Source organism: Lonchura striata, chromosome 12 (genome assembly GCF_050655825.1).
Source record: "Lonchura striata isolate lonStrDom1 chromosome 12, ASM5065582v1, whole genome shotgun sequence".
Classification (NCBI taxonomy): domain Eukaryota; kingdom Metazoa; phylum Chordata; class Aves; order Passeriformes; family Estrildidae; genus Lonchura; species Lonchura striata.
Genome location: NC_140714.1, coordinates 25351511 through 25372266, shown reverse-complemented (window position 1 = coordinate 25372266; position 20756 = coordinate 25351511).

Below are 20756 nucleotides of genomic sequence, written 5' to 3'. Positions count from 1 at the left end.
TGCTTCTCGACAACTCAATGCAGCCCTTCGTTTCTGCAGTTGCCATCGAGGTCTCTGCATGTCGGAGCCTCAGAGGACGAGCACGAGTTTCCCACGAGGGGCTGCATCAGGACGAATACAAAAATCAGGAAAATTGTCCTGGAACACCTTCCATAAGGATGCTAGAAGGGAATTGAAGAGGCAGGCGAGCGGCCACCACCGTCCAGTAGCAGTCCTTAGGGTGTGTGCAAAAGCCCGGTGCTCTTCGGCTTCGTTCTTCGCCCCCGTACAAGCTACCGCTCTGTCCGGCTCCCGGAGCAGGAGAAGCGGCTGCTTCGCGCACACAGCAGCGGAGGGGCAGCCGTACGCTCCGAAGCGCTGCTTCAGCCGAAAGTCGCCGGCAACCGGCGCTTCGCTTCGGACAGCTCCGGAGAGCCGTAGTGTGCGTCTGCACTAGACTGCATCCTAGCGAAAAGCTTTGACAGTGTGTCTCGCAGGGAGATAGCTTAGGAGCGCAGCGCACTTATGCCTCCCTTGTCCAGAAACACTGATTTGCTGCACACTCCAAAAACACTGCTCTTTCCTTGGTACTATGTAAGCTGCTGTCTGACGCCCGTTCTCTTCTGCCCACTCTTGCCCAGCTGGTTGTTGCAGCGTGCACGTGCCTTCCTGGCATTAAGAGCACAGTGAAAGCAATCGCAAAAGTCCAGCAGCTGCTGACTCCCAAACACAAGGCGCTTGTCTACGTTCTTGCTTCTCGACAACTCAACGCAGCCCTTCATTTCTGCAGCTGCCATCGAGTTTTCTGTATCTCGAGCCTTCTGGGACGAGCACCAATTTCCCAGGAGGGGGTGCATCAGGACGAAGTCAAAACCCAGGAAAGTTGTCTCGGAACACCTTCAATAAAGCATGCCAGCAGTGCATTGAAAAGGCAGGGAGCTTTAGCCACCGTCCTCTAGCAGTCGCAAGGCTGTGCACACAATGTCGTCTCCCTGCGGCAACGTTCTTCGCCCTCGTACAAGCTACCGCACTGTCCGGCTCCCGGAGCAGGAGAAGCGGCTGCTTCGCGCACACAACAGCGGAGCGGCAGCCGTACGCTCCGAAGCGCTGCTTCAGCCGAAAGTCGCCGGCCACCGGCGCTTCGCTTCGGACAGCTCCGGAGAGCCGTAGTGTGCGTCTGCACTAGACTGCATCCTAGCGAAAAGCTTTGGCAGTGTGTCTCGCAGGGAGATAGCTTAGGAGCGCAGCGCACTTATGCCTCCCTTGCCCAGAAACACGATTTTATTGCAAACTCCAAAAACATTGCTCTTTCCAGGGCAATATATAAGCTGTTTTCTGACGGCCGTGATCTTTCGATTACTCTTGCCCAGCTCGTTGTTTCAGCGTGCACGTGCCGCCCTGACAATCAGTGCACAGTGAAAGCAATCGCAGAAGTCCAGCAGCTGCTGACTCCCAAACACAAGGCGCTTGTCTACGTTCTTGCTTCTCCACACTTCAACAGAGTCCTTCATTTCTGCAGCTGCCATCGAGTTTTCTGCATCTCGAGCCTTCTGGGACGAGCACCAATTTCCCAGGAGGGGGTGCATCAGGACGAAGTCAAAACCCAGGAAAGTTGTCTCGGAACACCTTCAATAAAGCATGCCAGCAGTGCAATGAAAAGGCAGGGAGCTTTAGCCACCGTCCTCCAGAATTGCCAAGGCTGTGCACACAATGTCGTCTCCCTGCGGCAACGTTCTTCGCCCTCGTACAAGCTACCGCTCTGTCCGGCTCCCGGAGCAGGAGAAGCGGCTGCTTCGCGCACACAACAGCGGAGGGGCAGCCCTACGCTCCGAAGCGCTGCTTCAGCCGAAAGACGCCGGCCACCGGCGCTTCGCTTCGGACAGCTCCGGAGAGCCGTAGTGTGCGTCTGCACTAGACTGCATCCTAGCGAAAAGCTTTGGCAGTGTGTCTCGCAGGGAGATAGCTTAGGAGCGCAGCGTACTTATGCCTCCCTTGCCCAGAAACACGATTTTACAGCACACACTATAAACCCTGCCCTTTCCAAGGCAAGATGCCAGATGCTCTCTGATGGCCGTGCTCTCTCCCTGCTCTTGCCCAGCTCGTTGTTTTAACGTGCACATGCCGTCCTGGCATTCAGTGCACAGTGAAAGCAATCGCAAAAGTCCAGCAGCTGCTGACTCCCAAACAGAAGGCGATGGCTATGTTCTTGCTTCTCGACAACTTAACGCAGCCCTTCGTTTCTGCAGTTGCCATCGAGGTCTCTGCATGTCGGAGCCTCAGAGGACAAGCACGAGTTTCCCACGAGGGGCTGCATCAGGACGAAGTCAAAAATCAGGAAAATTGTCCTGGAACACCTTCCATAAGGATGCTAGAAGGGAATTGAAGAGGCAGGCGAGCGGCCACCACCGTCCAGTAGCAGTCCTTAGGGAGTGCGCAAAAGCCCGGTGCTCTTCGGCTTCGTTCTTCGCCCTCGTACAAGCTACCGCTCTGACCGGCTCCCGGAGCAGGAGAAGCGGCTGCTTCGCGCACACAACAGCGGAGCGGCAGCCGTACGCTCCGAAGCGCTGCTTCAGCCGAAAGACGCCGGCCACCGGCGCTTGGCTTCGGACAGCAGCCGAGAGCCGTAGTGTGCGTCTGCACTAGACTGCATCCTAGCGAAAAGCTTTGGCAGTGTGTCTCGCAGGGAGATAGCTTAGGAGCGCAGCGTACTTATGCCTCCCTTGTCCAGAACACGATTTTACAGCACACACTAAAAACACTGCCCTTTCCAAGGCAAGATGCCAGATGCTCTCTGATGGCCGTGCTCTCTCCCTGCTCTTGCCCAGCTCGTTGTTTTAACGTGCACATGCCGTCCTGGCATTCAGTGCAGAGTGAAAGCAATCGCAAAAGTCCAGCAGCTGCTGACTCCCAAACACAAGGCGCTGGCTATGTTCTTGCTTCTCGACAACTCAATGCAGCCCTTCATTTCTGCAGTTGCCATCGAGGTCTCTGCATGTCGGAGCCTCAGAGGACGAGCACGAGTTTCCCACGAGGGGCTGCATCAGGACGAATACAAAAATCAGGAAAATTGTCCTGGAACACCTTCCATAAGGATGCTAGAAAGGAATTGAAGAGGCAGGCGAGCGGCCACCACCGTCCAGTAGCAGTCCTTAGGGTGTGTGCAAAAGCCCGGTGCTCTTCGGCTTCGTTCTTCGCCCCCGTACAAGCTACCGCTCTGTCCGGCTCCCGGAGCAGGAGAAGCGGCTGCTTCGCGCACACAAGAGCGGAGCGGCAGCCGTACGCTCCGAAGCGCTGCTTCAGCCGAAAGACGCCGGCCACCGGCGCTTGGCTTCGGACAGCAGCCGAGAGCCGTAGTGTGCGTCTGCACTAGACTGCATCCTAGCGAAAAGCTTTGACAGTGTGTCTCGCAGGGAGATAGCTTAGGAGCGCAGCGCACTTATGCCTCCCTTGTCCAGAAACACTGATTTGCTGCACACTCCAAAAACACTGCTCTTTCCATGGTACTATGTAAGCTGCTGTCTGACGCCCGTTCTCTTCTGCCCACTCTTGCCCAGCTGGTTGTTGCAGCGTGCACGTGCCTTCCTGGCATTAAGAGCACAGTGAAGGCAATCGCAAAAGTCCAGCAGCTGCTGACTCCCAAACACAAGGCGCTTGTCTACGTTCTTGCTTCTCGACAACTCAACGCAGCCCTTCATTTCTGCAGCTGCCATCGAGTTTTCTGTATCTCGAGCCTTCTGGGACGAGCACCAATTTCCCAAGAGGGGCTGCATCAGGACGAAGTCAAAACCCAGGAAAGTTGTCTCGGAACACCTTCAATAAAGCATGCCAGCAGTGCATTGAAAAGGCAGGGAGCTTTAGCCACCGTCCTCTAGCAGTCGCAAGGCTGTGCACACAATGTCGTCTCCCTGCGGCAACGTTCTTCGCCCTCGTACAAGCTACCGCACTGTCCGGCTCCCGGAGCAGGAGAAGCGGCTGCTTCGCGCACACAAGAGCGGAGCGGCAGCCGTACGCTCCGAAGCGCTGCTTCAGCCGAAAGTCGCCGGCCACCGGCGCTTCGCTTCGGACAGCTCCGGAGAGCCGTAGTGTGCGTCTGCACTAGACTGCATCCTAGCGAAAAGCTTTGGCAGTGTGTCTCGCAGGGAGATAGCTTAGGAGCGCAGCGCACTTATGCCTCCCTTGCCCAGAAACACGATTTTATTGCAAACTCCAAAAACATTGCTCTTTCCAGGGCAATATATAAGCTGTTTTCTGACGGCCGTGATCTTTCGATTACTCTTGCCCAGCTCGTTGTTTCAGCGTGCACGTGCCGCCCTGACAATCAGTGCACAGTGAAAGCAATCGCAAAAGTCCAGCAGCTGCTGACTCCCAAACACAAGGCGCTTGTCTACGTTCTTGCTTCTCCACACTTCAACAGAGTCCTTCATTTCTGCAGCTGCCATCGAGTTTTCTGCATCTCGAGCCTTCTGGGACGAGCACCAATTTCCCAGGAGGGGGTGCATCAGGACGAAGTCAAAACCCAGGAAAGTTGTCTCGGAACACCTTCAATAAAGCATGCCAGCAGTGCAATGAAAAGGCAGGGAGCTTTAGCCACCGTCCTCCAGAATTGCCAAGGCTGTGCACACAATGTCGTCTCCCTGCGGCAACGTTCTTCGCCCTCGTACAAGCTACCGCTCTGACCGGCTCCCGGAGCAGGAGAAGCGGCTGCTTCGCGCACACAACAGCGGAGCGGCAGCCGTACGCTCCGAAGCGCTGCTTCAGCCGAAAGTCGCCGGCCACCGGCGCTTCGCTTCGGACAGCTCCGGAGAGCCGTAGTGTGCGTCTGCACTAGACTGCATCCTAGCGAAAAGCTTTGGCAGTGTGTCTCGCAGGGAGATAGCTTAGGAGCGCAGCGTACTTATGCCTCCCTTGTCCAGAAACACGATTTTACAGCACACACTAAAAACACTGCCCTTTCCAAGGCAAGATGCCAGATGCTCTCTGATGGCCGTGCTCTCTCCCTGCTCTTGCCCAGCTCGTTGTTTTAACGTGCACATGCCGTCCTGGCATTCAGTGCACAGTGAAAGCAATCGCAAAAGTCCAGCAGCTGCTGACTCCCAAACACAAGGCGCTGGCTATGTTCTTGCTTCTCGACAACTCAATGCAGCCCTTCGTTTCTGCAGTTGCCATCGAGGTCTCTGCATGTCGGAGCCTCAGAGGACGAGCACGAGTTTCCCACGAGGGGCTGCATCAGGACGAATACAAAAATCAGGAAAATTGTCCTGGAACACCTTCCATAAGGATGCTAGAAGGGAATTGAAGAGGCAGGCGAGCGGCCACCACCGTCCAGTAGCAGTCCTTAGGGTGTGTGCAAAAGCCCGGTGCTCTTCGGCTTCGTTCTTCGCCCTCGTACAAGCTACCGCTCTGTCCGGCTCCCGGAGCAGGAGAAGCGGCTGCTTCGCGCACACAGCAGCGGAGCGGCAGCCGTACGCTCCGAAGCGCTGCTTCAGCCGAAAGTCGCCGGCAACCGGCGCTTCGCTTCGGACAGCTCCGGAGAGCCGTAGTGTGCGTCTGCACTAGACTGCATCCTAGCGAAAAGCTTTGACAGTGTGTCTCGCAGGGAGATAGCTTAGGAGCGCAGCGCACTTATGCCTCCCTTGTCCAGAAACACTGATTTGCTGCACACTCCAAAAACACTGCTCTTTCCTTGGTACTATGTAAGCTGCTGTCTGACGCCCGTTCTCTTCTGCCCACTCTTGCCCAGCTGGTTGTTGCAGCGTGCACGTGCCTTCCTGGCATTAAGAGCACAGTGAAAGCAATCGCAAAAGTCCAGCAGCTGCTGACTCCCAAACACAAGGCGCTTGTCTACGTTCTTGCTTCTCGACAACTCAACGCAGCCCTTCATTTCTGCAGCTGCCATCGAGTTTTCTGTATCTCGAGCCTTCTGGGACGAGCACCAATTTCCCAGGAGGGGGTGCATCAGGACGAAGTCAAAACCCAGGAAAGTTGTCTCGGAACACCTTCAATAAAGCATGCCAGCAGTGCATTGAAAAGGCAGGGAGCTTTAGCCACCGTCCTCTAGCAGTCGCAAGGCTGTGCACACAATGTCGTCTCCCTGCGGCAACGTTCTTCGCCCTCGTACAAGCTACCGCACTGTCCGGCTCCCGGAGCAGGAGAAGCGGCTGCTTCGCGCACACAAGAGCGGAGCGGCAGCCGTACGCTCCGAAGCGCTGCTTCAGCCGAAAGTCGCCGGCCACCGGCGCTTCGCTTCGGACAGCTCCGGAGAGCCGTAGTGTGCGTCTGCACTAGACTGCATCCTAGCGAAAAGCTTTGGCAGTGTGTCTCGCAGGGAGATAGCTTAGGAGCGCAGCGCACTTATGCCTCCCTTGCCCAGAAACACGATTTTATTGCAAACTCCAAAAACATTGCTCTTTCCAGGGCAATATATAAGCTGTTTTCTGACGGCCGTGATCTTTCGATTACTCTTGCCCAGCTCGTTGTTTCAGCGTGCACGTGCCGCCCTGACAATCAGTGCACAGTGAAAGCAATCGCAAAAGTCCAGCAGCTGCTGACTCCCAAACACAAGGCGCTTGTCTACGTTCTTGCTTCTCCACACTTCAACAGAGTCCTTCATTTCTGCAGCTGCCATCGAGTTTTCTGCATCTCGAGCCTTCTGGGACGAGCACCAATTTCCCAGGAGGGGGTGCATCAGGACGAAGTCAAAACCCAGGAAAGTTGTCTCGGAACACCTTCAATAAAGCATGCCAGCAGTGCAATGAAAAGGCAGGGAGCTTTAGCCACCGTCCTCCAGAATTGCCAAGGCTGTGCACACAATGTCGTCTCCCTGCGGCAACGTTCTTCGCCCTCGTACAAGCTACCGCTCTGTCCGGCTCCCGGAGCAGGAGAAGCGGCTGCTTCGCGCACACAACAGCGGAGGGGCAGCCCTACGCTCCGAAGCGCTGCTTCAGCCGAAAGACGCCGGCCACCGGCGCTTCGCTTCGGACAGCTCCGGAGAGCCGTAGTGTGCGTCTGCACTAGACTGCATCCTAGCGAAAAGCTTTGGCAGTGTGTCTCGCAGGGAGATAGCTTAGGAGCGCAGCGTACTTATGCCTCCCTTGCCCAGAAACACGATTTTACAGCACACACTATAAACCCTGCCCTTTCCAAGGCAAGATGCCAGATGCTCTCTGATGGCCGTGCTCTCTCCCTGCTCTTGCCCAGCTCGTTGTTTTAACGTGCACATGCCGTCCTGGCATTCAGTGCACAGTGAAAGCAATCGCAAAAGTCCAGCAGCTGCTGACTCCCAAACAGAAGGCGATGGCTATGTTCTTGCTTCTCGACAACTTAACGCAGCCCTTCGTTTCTGCAGTTGCCATCGAGGTCTCTGCATGTCGGAGCCTCAGAGGACAAGCACGAGTTTCCCACGAGGGGCTGCATCAGGACGAAGTCAAAAATCAGGAAAATTGTCCTGGAACACCTTCCATAAGGATGCTAGAAGGGAATTGAAGAGGCAGGCGAGCGGCCACCACCGTCCAGTAGCAGTCCTTAGGGAGTGCGCAAAAGCCCGGTGCTCTTCGGCTTCGTTCTTCGCCCTCGTACAAGCTACCGCTCTGACCGGCTCCCGGAGCAGGAGAAGCGGCTGCTTCGCGCACACAAGAGCGGAGCGGCAGCCGTACGCTCCGAAGCGCTGCTTCAGCCGAAAGACGCCGGCAACCGGCGCTTGGCTTCGGACAGCAGCCGAGAGCCGTAGTGTGCGTCTGCACTAGACTGCATCCTAGCGAAAAGCTTTGGCAGTGTGTCTCGCAGGGAGATAGCTTAGGAGCGCAGCGTACTTATGCCTCCCTTGTCCAGAACACGATTTTACAGCACACACTAAAAACACTGCCCTTTCCAAGGCAAGATGCCAGATGCTCTCTGATGGCCGTGCTCTCTCCCTGCTCTTGCCCAGCTCGTTGTTTTAACGTGCACATGCCGTCCTGGCATTCAGTGCAGAGTGAAAGCAATCGCAAAAGTCCAGCAGCTGCTGACTCCCAAACACAAGGCGCTGGCTATGTTCTTGCTTCTCGACAACTCAATGCAGCCCTTCATTTCTGCAGTTGCCATCGAGGTCTCTGCATGTCGGAGCCTCAGAGGACGAGCACGAGTTTCCCACGAGGGGCTGCATCAGGACGAATACAAAAATCAGGAAAATTGTCCTGGAACACCTTCCATAAGGATGCTAGAAGGGAATTGAAGAGGCAGGCGAGCGGCCACCACCGTCCAGTAGCAGTCCTTAGGGTGTGTGCAAAAGCCCGGTGCTCTTCGGCTTCGTTCTTCGCCCCCGTACAAGCTACCGCTCTGTCCGGCTCCCGGAGCAGGAGAAGCGGCTGCTTCGCGCACACAAGAGCGGAGCGGCAGCCGTACGCTCCGAAGCGCTGCTTCAGCCGAAAGACGCCGGCCACCGGCGCTTGGCTTCGGACAGCAGCCGAGAGCCGTAGTGTGCGTCTGCACTAGACTGCATCCTAGCGAAAAGCTTTGACAGTGTGTCTCGCAGGGAGATAGCTTAGGAGCGCAGCGCACTTATGCCTCCCTTGTCCAGAAACACTGATTTGCTGCACACTCCAAAAACACTGCTCTTTCCTTGGTACTATGTAAGCTGCTGTCTGACGCCCGTTCTCTTCTGCCCACTCTTGCCCAGCTGGTTGTTGCAGCGTGCACGTGCCTTCCTGGCATTAAGAGCACAGTGAAAGCAATCGCAAAAGTCCAGCAGCTGCTGACTCCCAAACACAAGGCGCTTGTCTACGTTCTTGCTTCTCGACAACTCAACGCAGCCCTTCATTTCTGCAGCTGCCATCGAGTTTTCTGTATCTCGAGCCTTCTGGGACGAGCACCAATTTCCCAGGAGGGGGTGCATCAGGACGAAGTCAAACCCCAGGAAAGTTGTCTCGGAACACCTTCAATAAAGCATGCCAGCAGTGCATTGAAAAGGCAGGGAGCTTTAGCCACCGTCCTCTAGCAGTCGCAAGGCTGTGCACACAATGTCGTCTCCCTGCGGCAACGTTCTTCGCCCTCGTACAAGCTACCGCACTGTCCGGCTCCCGGAGCAGGAGAAGCGGCTGCTTCGCGCACACAGAGCGGAGCGGCAGCCCTACGCTCCGAAGCGCTGCTTCAGCCGAAAGTCGCCGGCCACCGGCGCTTCGCTTCGGACAGCTCCGGAGAGCCGTAGTGTGCGTCTGCACTAGACTGCATCCTAGCGAAAAGCTTTGGCAGTGTGTCTCGCAGGGAGATAGCTTAGGAGCGCAGCGTACTTATGCCTCCCTTGTCCAGAACACGATTTTACAGCACACACTAAAAACACTGCCCTTTCCAAGGCAAGATGCCAGATGCTCTCTGATGGCCGTGCTCTCTCCCTGCTCTTGCCCAGCTCGTTGTTTTAACGTGCACATGCCGTCCTGGCATTCAGTGCACAGTGAAAGCAATCGCAAAAGTCCAGCAGCTGCTGACTCCCAAACACAAGGCGCTGGCTATGTTCTTGCTTCTCGACAACTCAATGCAGCCCTTCGTTTCTGCAGTTGCCATCGAGGTCTCTGCATGTCGGAGCCTCAGAGGACGAGCACGAGTTTCCCACGAGGGGCTGCATCAGGACGAATACAAAAATCAGGAAAATTGTCCTGGAACACCTTCCATAAGGATGCTAGAAGGGAATTGAAGAGGCAGGCGAGCGGCCACCACCGTCCAGTAGCAGTCCTTAGGGTGTGTGCAAAAGCCCGGTGCTCTTCGGCTTCGTTCTTCGCCCCCGTACAAGCTACCGCTCTGTCCGGCTCCCGGAGCAGGAGAAGCGGCTGCTTCGCGCACACAAGAGCGGAGCGGCAGCCGTACGCTCCGAAGCGCTGCTTCAGCCGAAAGTCGCCGGCAACCGGCGCTTCGCTTCGGACAGCTCCGGAGAGCCGTAGTGTGCGTCTGCACTAGACTGCATCCTAGCGAAAAGCTTTGACAGTGTGTCTCGCAGGGAGATAGCTTAGGAGCGCAGCGCACTTATGCCTCCCTTGTCCAGAAACACTGATTTGCTGCACACTCCAAAAACACTGCTCTTTCCTTGGTACTATGTAAGCTGCTGTCTGACGCCCGTTCTCCTCTGCCCACTCTTGCCCAGCTCGTTGTTTTAACGTGCACATGCCTTCCTGGCATTCAGTGCACAGTGAAAGCAATCGCAAAAGTCCAGCAGCTGCTGACTCCCAAACAGAAGGCGATGGCTATGTTCTTGCTTCTCGACAACTTAACGCAGCCCTTCATTTCTGCAGTTGCCATCGAGGTCTCTGCATGTCGGAGCCTCAGAGGACAAGCACGAGTTTCCCACGAGGGGCTGCATCAGGACGAAGTCAAAAATCAGGAAAATTGTCCTGGAACACCTTCCATAAGGATGCTAGAAGGGAATTGAAGAGGCAGGCGAGCGGCCACCACCGTCCAGTAGCAGTCCTTAGGGAGTGCGCAAAAGCCCGGTGCTCTTCGGCTTCGTTCTTCGCCCTCGTACAAGCTACCGCTCTGACCGGCTCCCGGAGCAGGAGAAGCGGCTGCTTCGCGCACACAACAGCGGAGCGGCAGCCGTACGCTCCGAAGCGCTGCTTCAGCCGAAAGACGCCGGCAACCGGCGCTTGGCTTCGGACAGCAGCCGAGAGCCGTAGTGTGCGTCTGCACTAGACTGCATCCTAGCGAAAAGCTTTGGCAGTGTGTCTCGCAGGGAGATAGCTTAGGAGCGCAGCGTACTTATGCCTCCCTTGTCCAGAACACGATTTTACAGCACACACTAAAAACACTGCCCTTTCCAAGGCAAGATGCCAGATGCTCTCTGATGGCCGTGCTCTCTCCCTGCTCTTGCCCAGCTCGTTGTTTTAACGTGCACATGCCGTCCTGGCATTCAGTGCAGAGTGAAAGCAATCGCAAAAGTCCAGCAGCTGCTGACTCCCAAACACAAGGCGCTGGCTATGTTCTTGCTTCTCGACAACTCAATGCAGCCCTTCATTTCTGCAGTTGCCATCGAGGTCTCTGCATGTCGGAGCCTCAGAGGACGAGCACGAGTTTCCCACGAGGGGCTGCATCAGGACGAATACAAAAATCAGGAAAATTGTCCTGGAACACCTTCCATAAGGATGCTAGAAAGGAATTGAAGAGGCAGGCGAGCGGCCACCACCGTCCAGTAGCAGTCCTTAGGGTGTGTGCAAAAGCCCGGTGCTCTTCGGCTTCGTTCTTCGCCCCCGTACAAGCTACCGCTCTGTCCGGCTCCCGGAGCAGGAGAAGCGGCTGCTTCGCGCACACAAGAGCGGAGCGGCAGCCGTACGCTCCGAAGCGCTGCTTCAGCCGAAAGACGCCGGCCACCGGCGCTTGGCTTCGGACAGCAGCCGAGAGCCGTAGTGTGCGTCTGCACTAGACTGCATCCTAGCGAAAAGCTTTGACAGTGTGTCTCGCAGGGAGATAGCTTAGGAGCGCAGCGCACTTATGCCTCCCTTGTCCAGAAACACTGATTTGCTGCACACTCCAAAAACACTGCTCTTTCCATGGTACTATGTAAGCTGCTGTCTGACGCCCGTTCTCTTCTGCCCACTCTTGCCCAGCTGGTTGTTGCAGCGTGCACGTGCCTTCCTGGCATTAAGAGCACAGTGAAGGCAATCGCAAAAGTCCAGCAGCTGCTGACTCCCAAACACAAGGCGCTTGTCTACGTTCTTGCTTCTCGACAACTCAACGCAGCCCTTCATTTCTGCAGCTGCCATCGAGTTTTCTGTATCTCGAGCCTTCTGGGACGAGCACCAATTTCCCAAGAGGGGCTGCATCAGGACGAAGTCAAAACCCAGGAAAGTTGTCTCGGAACACCTTCAATAAAGCATGCCAGCAGTGCATTGAAAAGGCAGGGAGCTTTAGCCACCGTCCTCTAGCAGTCGCAAGGCTGTGCACACAATGTCGTCTCCCTGCGGCAACGTTCTTCGCCCTCGTACAAGCTACCGCACTGTCCGGCTCCCGGAGCAGGAGAAGCGGCTGCTTCGCGCACACAAGAGCGGAGCGGCAGCCGTACGCTCCGAAGCGCTGCTTCAGCCGAAAGTCGCCGGCCACCGGCGCTTCGCTTCGGACAGCTCCGGAGAGCCGTAGTGTGCGTCTGCACTAGACTGCATCCTAGCGAAAAGCTTTGGCAGTGTGTCTCGCAGGGAGATAGCTTAGGAGCGCAGCGCACTTATGCCTCCCTTGCCCAGAAACACGATTTTATTGCAAACTCCAAAAACATTGCTCTTTCCAGGGCAATATATAAGCTGTTTTCTGACGGCCGTGATCTTTCGATTACTCTTGCCCAGCTCGTTGTTTCAGCGTGCACGTGCCGCCCTGACAATCAGTGCACAGTGAAAGCAATCGCAAAAGTCCAGCAGCTGCTGACTCCCAAACACAAGGCGCTTGTCTACGTTCTTGCTTCTCCACACTTCAACAGAGTCCTTCATTTCTGCAGCTGCCATCGAGTTTTCTGCATCTCGAGCCTTCTGGGACGAGCACCAATTTCCCAGGAGGGGGTGCATCAGGACGAAGTCAAAACCCAGGAAAGTTGTCTCGGAACACCTTCAATAAAGCATGCCAGCAGTGCAATGAAAAGGCAGGGAGCTTTAGCCACCGTCCTCCAGAATTGCCAAGGCTGTGCACACAATGTCGTCTCCCTGCGGCAACGTTCTTCGCCCTCGTACAAGCTACCGCTCTGACCGGCTCCCGGAGCAGGAGAAGCGGCTGCTTCGCGCACACAACAGCGGAGCGGCAGCCGTACGCTCCGAAGCGCTGCTTCAGCCGAAAGTCGCCGGCCACCGGCGCTTCGCTTCGGACAGCTCCGGAGAGCCGTAGTGTGCGTCTGCACTAGACTGCATCCTAGCGAAAAGCTTTGGCAGTGTGTCTCGCAGGGAGATAGCTTAGGAGCGCAGCGTACTTATGCCTCCCTTGTCCAGAAACACGATTTTACAGCACACACTAAAAACACTGCCCTTTCCAAGGCAAGATGCCAGATGCTCTCTGATGGCCGTGCTCTCTCCCTGCTCTTGCCCAGCTCGTTGTTTTAACGTGCACATGCCGTCCTGGCATTCAGTGCACAGTGAAAGCAATCGCAAAAGTCCAGCAGCTGCTGACTCCCAAACACAAGGCGCTGGCTATGTTCTTGCTTCTCGACAACTCAATGCAGCCCTTCGTTTCTGCAGTTGCCATCGAGGTCTCTGCATGTCGGAGCCTCAGAGGACGAGCACGAGTTTCCCACGAGGGGCTGCATCAGGACGAATACAAAAATCAGGAAAATTGTCCTGGAACACCTTCCATAAGGATGCTAGAAGGGAATTGAAGAGGCAGGCGAGCGGCCACCACCGTCCAGTAGCAGTCCTTAGGGTGTGTGCAAAAGCCCGGTGCTCTTCGGCTTCGTTCTTCGCCCCCGTACAAGCTACCGCTCTGTCCGGCTCCCGGAGCAGGAGAAGCGGCTGCTTCGCGCACACAGCAGCGGAGCGGCAGCCGTACGCTCCGAAGCGCTGCTTCAGCCGAAAGTCGCCGGCAACCGGCGCTTCGCTTCGGACAGCTCCGGAGAGCCGTAGTGTGCGTCTGCACTAGACTGCATCCTAGCGAAAAGCTTTGACAGTGTGTCTCGCAGGGAGATAGCTTAGGAGCGCAGCGCACTTATGCCTCCCTTGTCCAGAAACACTGATTTGCTGCACACTCCAAAAACACTGCTCTTTCCTTGGTACTATGTAAGCTGCTGTCTGACGCCCGTTCTCTTCTGCCCACTCTTGCCCAGCTGGTTGTTGCAGCGTGCACGTGCCTTCCTGGCATTAAGAGCACAGTGAAAGCAATCGCAAAAGTCCAGCAGCTGCTGACTCCCAAACACAAGGCGCTTGTCTACGTTCTTGCTTCTCGACAACTCAACGCAGCCCTTCATTTCTGCAGCTGCCATCGAGTTTTCTGTATCTCGAGCCTTCTGGGACGAGCACCAATTTCCCAGGAGGGGGTGCATCAGGACGAAGTCAAAACCCAGGAAAGTTGTCTCGGAACACCTTCAATAAAGCATGCCAGCAGTGCATTGAAAAGGCAGGGAGCTTTAGCCACCGTCCTCTAGCAGTCGCAAGGCTGTGCACACAATGTCGTCTCCCTGCGGCAACGTTCTTCGCCCTCGTACAAGCTACCGCACTGTCCGGCTCCCGGAGCAGGAGAAGCGGCTGCTTCGCGCACACAAGAGCGGAGCGGCAGCCGTACGCTCCGAAGCGCTGCTTCAGCCGAAAGTCGCCGGCCACCGGCGCTTCGCTTCGGACAGCTCCGGAGAGCCGTAGTGTGCGTCTGCACTAGACTGCATCCTAGCGAAAAGCTTTGGCAGTGTGTCTCGCAGGGAGATAGCTTAGGAGCGCAGCGCACTTATGCCTCCCTTGCCCAGAAACACGATTTTATTGCAAACTCCAAAAACATTGCTCTTTCCAGGGCAATATATAAGCTGTTTTCTGACGGCCGTGATCTTTCGATTACTCTTGCCCAGCTCGTTGTTTCAGCGTGCACGTGCCGCCCTGACAATCAGTGCACAGTGAAAGCAATCGCAAAAGTCCAGCAGCTGCTGACTCCCAAACACAAGGCGCTTGTCTACGTTCTTGCTTCTCCACACTTCAACAGAGTCCTTCATTTCTGCAGCTGCCATCGAGTTTTCTGCATCTCGAGCCTTCTGGGACGAGCACCAATTTCCCAGGAGGGGGTGCATCAGGACGAAGTCAAAACCCAGGAAAGTTGTCTCGGAACACCTTCAATAAAGCATGCCAGCAGTGCAATGAAAAGGCAGGGAGCTTTAGCCACCGTCCTCCAGAATTGCCAAGGCTGTGCACACAATGTCGTCTCCCTGCGGCAACGTTCTTCGCCCTCGTACAAGCTACCGCTCTGTCCGGCTCCCGGAGCAGGAGAAGCGGCTGCTTCGCGCACACAACAGCGGAGCGGCAGCCCTACGCTCCGAAGCGCTGCTTCAGCCGAAAGACGCCGGCCACCGGCGCTTCGCTTCGGACAGCTCCGGAGAGCCGTAGTGTGCGTCTGCACTAGACTGCATCCTAGCGAAAAGCTTTGGCAGTGTGTCTCGCAGGGAGATAGCTTAGGAGCGCAGCGTACTTATGCCTCCCTTGCCCAGAAACACGATTTTACAGCACACACTATAAACCCTGCCCTTTCCAAGGCAAGATGCCAGATGCTCTCTGATGGCCGTGCTCTCTCCCTGCTCTTGCCCAGCTCGTTGTTTTAACGTGCACATGCCGTCCTGGCATTCAGTGCACAGTGAAAGCAATCGCAAAAGTCCAGCAGCTGCTGACTCCCAAACAGAAGGCGATGGCTATGTTCTTGCTTCTCGACAACTCAACGCAGCCCTTCGTTTCTGCAGTTGCCATCGAGGTCTCTGCATGTCGGAGCCTCAGAGGACAAGCACGAGTTTCCCACGAGGGGCTGCATCAGGACGAAGTCAAAAATCAGGAAAATTGTCCTGGAACACCTTCCATAAGGATGCTAGAAGGGAATTGAAGAGGCAGGCGAGCGGCCACCACCGTCCAGTAGCAGTCCTTAGGGAGTGCGCAAAAGCCCGGTGCTCTTCGGCTTCGTTCTTCGCCCTCGTACAAGCTACCGCTCTGACCGGCTCCCGGAGCAGGAGAAGCGGCTGCTTCGCGCACACAACAGCGGAGCGGCAGCCCTACGCTCCGAAGCGCTGCTTCAGCCGAAAGACGCCGGCAACCGGCGCTTGGCTTCGGACAGCAGCCGAGAGCCGTAGTGTGGGTCTGCACTAGACTGCATCCTAGCGAAAAGCTTTGGCAGTGTGTCTCGCAGGGAGATAGCTTAGGAGCGCAGCGTACTTATGCCTCCCTTGTCCAGAACACGATTTTACAGCACACACTAAAAACACTGCCCTTTCCAAGGCAAGATGCCAGATGCTCTCTGATGGCCGTGCTCTCTCCCTGCTCTTGCCCAGCTCGTTGTTTTAACGTGCACATGCCGTCCTGGCATTCAGTGCACAGTGAAAGCAATCGCAAAAGTCCAGCAGCTGCTGACTCCCAAACACAAGGCGCTGGCTATGTTCTTGCTTCTCGACAACTCAATGCAGCCCTTCATTTCTGCAGTTGCCATCGAGGTCTCTGCATGTCGGAGCCTCAGAGGACGAGCACGAGTTTCCCACGAGGGGCTGCATCAGGACGAATACAAAAATCAGGAAAATTGTCCTGGAACACCTTCCATAAGGATGCTAGAAAGGAATTGAAGAGGCAGGCGAGCGGCCACCACCGTCCAGTAGCAGTCCTTAGGGTGTGTGCAAAAGCCCGGTGCTCTTCGGCTTCGTTCTTCGCCCCCGTACAAGCTACCGCTCTGTCCGGCTCCCGGAGCAGGAGAAGCGGCTGCTTCGCGCACACAAGAGCGGAGCGGCAGCCGTACGCTCCGAAGCGCTGCTTCAGCCGAAAGACGCCGGCCACCGGCGCTTGGCTTCGGACAGCAGCCGAGAGCCGTAGTGTGCGTCTGCACTAGACTGCATCCTAGCGAAAAGCTTTGACAGTGTGTCTCGCAGGGAGATAGCTTAGGAGCGCAGCGCACTTATGCCTCCCTTGTCCAGAAACACTGATTTGCTGCACACTCCAAAAACACTGCTCTTTCCTTGGTACTATGTAAGCTGCTGTCTGACGCCCGTTCTCTTCTGCCCACTCTTGCCCAGCTGGTTGTTGCAGCGTGCACGTGCCTTCCTGGCATTAAGAGCACAGTGAAGGCAATCGCAAAAGTCCAGCAGCTGCTGACTCCCAAACACAAGGCGCTTGTCTACGTTCTTGCTTCTCGACAACTCAACGCAGCCCTTCATTTCTGCAGCTGCCATCGAGTTTTCTGTATCTCGAGCCTTCTGGGACGAGCACCAATTTCCCAAGAGGGGCTGCATCAGGACGAAGTCAAAACCCAGGAAAGTTGTCTCGGAACACCTTCAATAAAGCATGCCAGCAGTGCATTGAAAAGGCAGGGAGCTTTAGCCACCGTCCTCTAGCAGTCGCAAGGCTGTGCACACAATGTCGTCTCCCTGCGGCAACGTTCTTCGCCCTCGTACAAGCTACCGCACTGTCCGGCTCCCGGAGCAGGAGAAGCGGCTGCTTCGCGCACACAAGAGCGGAGCGGCAGCCGTACGCTCCGAAGCGCTGCTTCAGCCGAAAGTCGCCGGCCACCGGCGCTTCGCTTCGGACAGCTCCGGAGAGCCGTAGTGTGCGTCTGCACTAGACTGCATCCTAGCGAAAAGCTTTGGCAGTGTGTCTCGCAGGGAGATAGCTTAGGAGCGCAGCGCACTTATGCCTCCCTTGCCCAGAAACACGATTTTATTGCAAACTCCAAAAACATTGCTCTTTCCAGGGCAATATATAAGCTGTTTTCTGACGGCCGTGATCTTTCGATTACTCTTGCCCAGCTCGTTGTTTCAGCGTGCACGTGCCGCCCTGACAATCAGTGCACAGTGAAAGCAATCGCAAAAGTCCAGCAGCTGCTGACTCCCAAACACAAGGCGTTTGTCTACGTTCTTGCTTCTCCACACTTCAACAGAGTCCTTCATTTCTGCAGCTGCCATCGAGTTTTCTGCATCTCGAGCCTTCTGGGACGAGCACCAATTTCCCAGGAGGGGGTGCATCAGGACGAAGTCAAAACCCAGGAAAGTTGTCTCGGAACACCTTCAATAAAGCATGCCAGCAGTGCAATGAAAAGGCAGGGAGCTTTAGCCACCGTCCTCCAGAATTGCCAAGGCTGTGCACACAATGTCGTCTCCCTGCGGCAACGTTCTTCGCCCTCGTACAAGCTACCGCTCTGACCGGCTCCCGGAGCAGGAGAAGCGGCTGCTTCGCGCACACAACAGCGGAGCGGCAGCCGTACGCTCCGAAGCGCTGCTTCAGCCGAAAGTCGCCGGCAACCGGCGCTTCGCTTCGGACAGCTCCGGAGAGCCGTAGTGTGCGTCTGCACTAGACTGCATCCTAGCGAAAAGCTTTGACAGTGTGTCTCGCAGGGAGATAGCTTAGGAGCGCAGCGCACTTATGCCTCCCTTGTCCAGAAACACTGATTTGCTGCACACTCCAAAAACACTGCTCTTTCCTTGGTACTATGTAAGCTGCTGTCTGACGCCCGTTCTCTTCTGCCCACTCTTGCCCAGCTGGTTGTTGCAGCGTGCACGTGCCTTCCTGGCATTAAGAGCACAGTGAAGGCAATCGCAAAAGTCCAGCAGCTGCTGACTCCCAAACACAAGGCGCTTGTCTACGTTCTTGCTTCTCGACAACTCAACGCAGCCCTTCATTTCTGCAGCTGCCATCGAGTTTTCTGTATCTCGAGCCTTCTGGGACGAGCACCAATTTCCCAGGAGGGGGTGCATCAGGACGAAGTCAAAACCCAGGAAAGTTGTCTCGGAACACCTTCAATAAAGCATGCCAGCAGTGCATTGAAAAGGCAGGGAGCTTTAGCCACCGTCCTCTAGCAGTCGCAAGGCTGTGCACACAATGTCGTCTCCCTGCGGCAACGTTCTTCGCCCTCGTACAAGCTACCGCACTGTCCGGCTCCCGGAGCAGGAGAAGCGGCTGCTTCGCGCACACAGAGCGGAGCGGCAGCCGTACGCTCCGAAGCGCTGCTTCAGCCGAAAGTCGCCGGCCACCGGCGCTTCGCTTCGGACAGCTCCGGAGAGCCGTAGTGTGCGTCTGCACTAGACTGCATCCTAGCGAAAAGCTTTGGCAGTGTGTCTCGCAGGGAGATAGCTTAGGAGCGCAGCGCACTTATGCCTCCCTTGCCCAGAAACACGATTTTATTGCAAACTCCAAAAACATTGCTCTTTCCAGGGCAATATATAAGCTGTTTTCTGACGGCCGTGATCTTTCGATTACTCTTGCCCAGCTCGTTGTTTCAGCGTGCACGTGCCGCCCTGACAATCAGTGCACAGTGAAAGCAATCGCAAAAGTCCAGCAGCTGCTGACTCCCAAACACAAGGCGCTTGTCTACGTTCTTGCTTCTCCACACTTCAACAGAGTCCTTCATTTCTGCAGCTGCCATCGAGTTTTCTGCATCTCGAGCCTTCTGGGACGAGCACCAATTTCCCAGGAGGGGGTGCATCAGGACGAAGTCAAAACCCAGGAAAGTTGTCTCGGAACACCTTCAATAAAGCATGCCAGCAGTGCAATGAAAAGGCAGGGAGCTTTAGCCACCGTCCTCCAGAATTGCCAAGGCTGTGCACACAATGTCGTCTCCCTGCGGCAACGTTCTTCGCCCTCGTGCAAGCTACCGCTCTGTCCGGCTCCCGGAGCAGGAGAAGCGGCTGCTTCGCGCACACAACAGCGGAGCGGCAGCCGTACGCTCCGAAGCGCTGCTTCAGCCGAAAGACGCCGGCCACCGGCGCTTCGCTTCGGACAGCTCCGGAGAGCCGTAGTGTGCGTCTGCACTAGACTGCATCCTAGCGAAAAGCTTTGGCAGTGTGTCTCGCAGGGAGATAGCTTAGGAGCGCAGCGTACTTATGCCTCCCTTGTCCAGAACACGATTTTACAGCACACACTAAAAACACTGCCCTTTCCAAGGCAAGATGCCAGATGCTCTCTGATGGCCGTGCTCTCTCCCTGCTCTTGCCCAGCTCGTTGTTTTAACGTGCACATGCCGTCCTGGCATTCAGTGCACAGTGAAAGCAATCGCAAAAGTCCAGCAGCTGCTGACTCCCAAACACAAGGCGCTGGCTATGTTCTTGCTTCTCGACAACTCAATGCAGCCCTTCGTTTCTGCAGTTGCCATCGAGGTCTCTGCATGTCGGAGCCTCAGAGGACGAGCACGAGTTTCCCACGAGGGGCTGCATCAGGACGAATACAAAAATCAGGAAAATTGTCCTGGAACACCTTCCATAAGGATGCTAGAAGGGAATTGAAGAGGCAGGCGAGCGGCCACCACCGTCCAGTAGCAGTCCTTAGGGTGTGTGCAAAAGCCCGGTGCTCTTCGGCTTCGTTCTTCGCCCCCGTACAAGCTACCGCTCTGTCCGGCTCCCGGAGCAGGAGAAGCGGCTGCTTCGCGCACACAACAGCGGAGCGGCAGCCGTACGCTCCGAAGCGCTGCTTCAGCCGAAAGTCGCCGGCAACCGGCGCTTCGCTTCGGACAGCTCCGGAGAGCCGTAGTGTGCGTCTGCACTAGACTGCATCCTAGCGAAAAGCTTTGACAGTGTGTCTCGCAGGGAGATAGCTTAGGAGCGCAGCGCACTTATGCCTCCCTTGTCCAGAAACACTGATTTGCTGCACACTCCAAAAACACTGCTCTTTCCTTGGTACTATGTAAGCTGCTGTCTGACGCCCGTTCTCTTCTGCCCACTCTTGCCCAGCTCGTTGTTTTAACGTGCACATGCCTTCCTGGCATTCAGTGCACAGTGAAAGCAATCGCAAAAGTCCAGCAGCTGCTGACTCCCAAACAGAAGGCGATGGCTATGTTCTTGCTTCTCGACAACTTAACGCAGCCCTTCATTTCTGCAGTTGCCATCGAGGTCTCTGCATGTCGGAGCCTCAGAGGACAAGCACGAGTTTCCCACGAGGGGCTGCATCAGGACGAAGTCAAAAATCAGGAAAATTGTCCTGGAACACCTTCCATAAGGATGCTAGAAGGGAATTGAAGAGGCAGGCGAGCGGCCACCACCGTCCAGTAGCAGTCCTTAGGGAGTGCGCAAAAGCCCGGTGCTCTTCGGCTTCGTTCTTCGCCCTCGTACAAGCTACCGCTCTGTCCGGCTCCCGGAGCAGGAGAAGCGGCTGCTTCGCGCACACAACAGCGGAGCGGCAGCCGTACGCTCCGAAGCGCAGCTT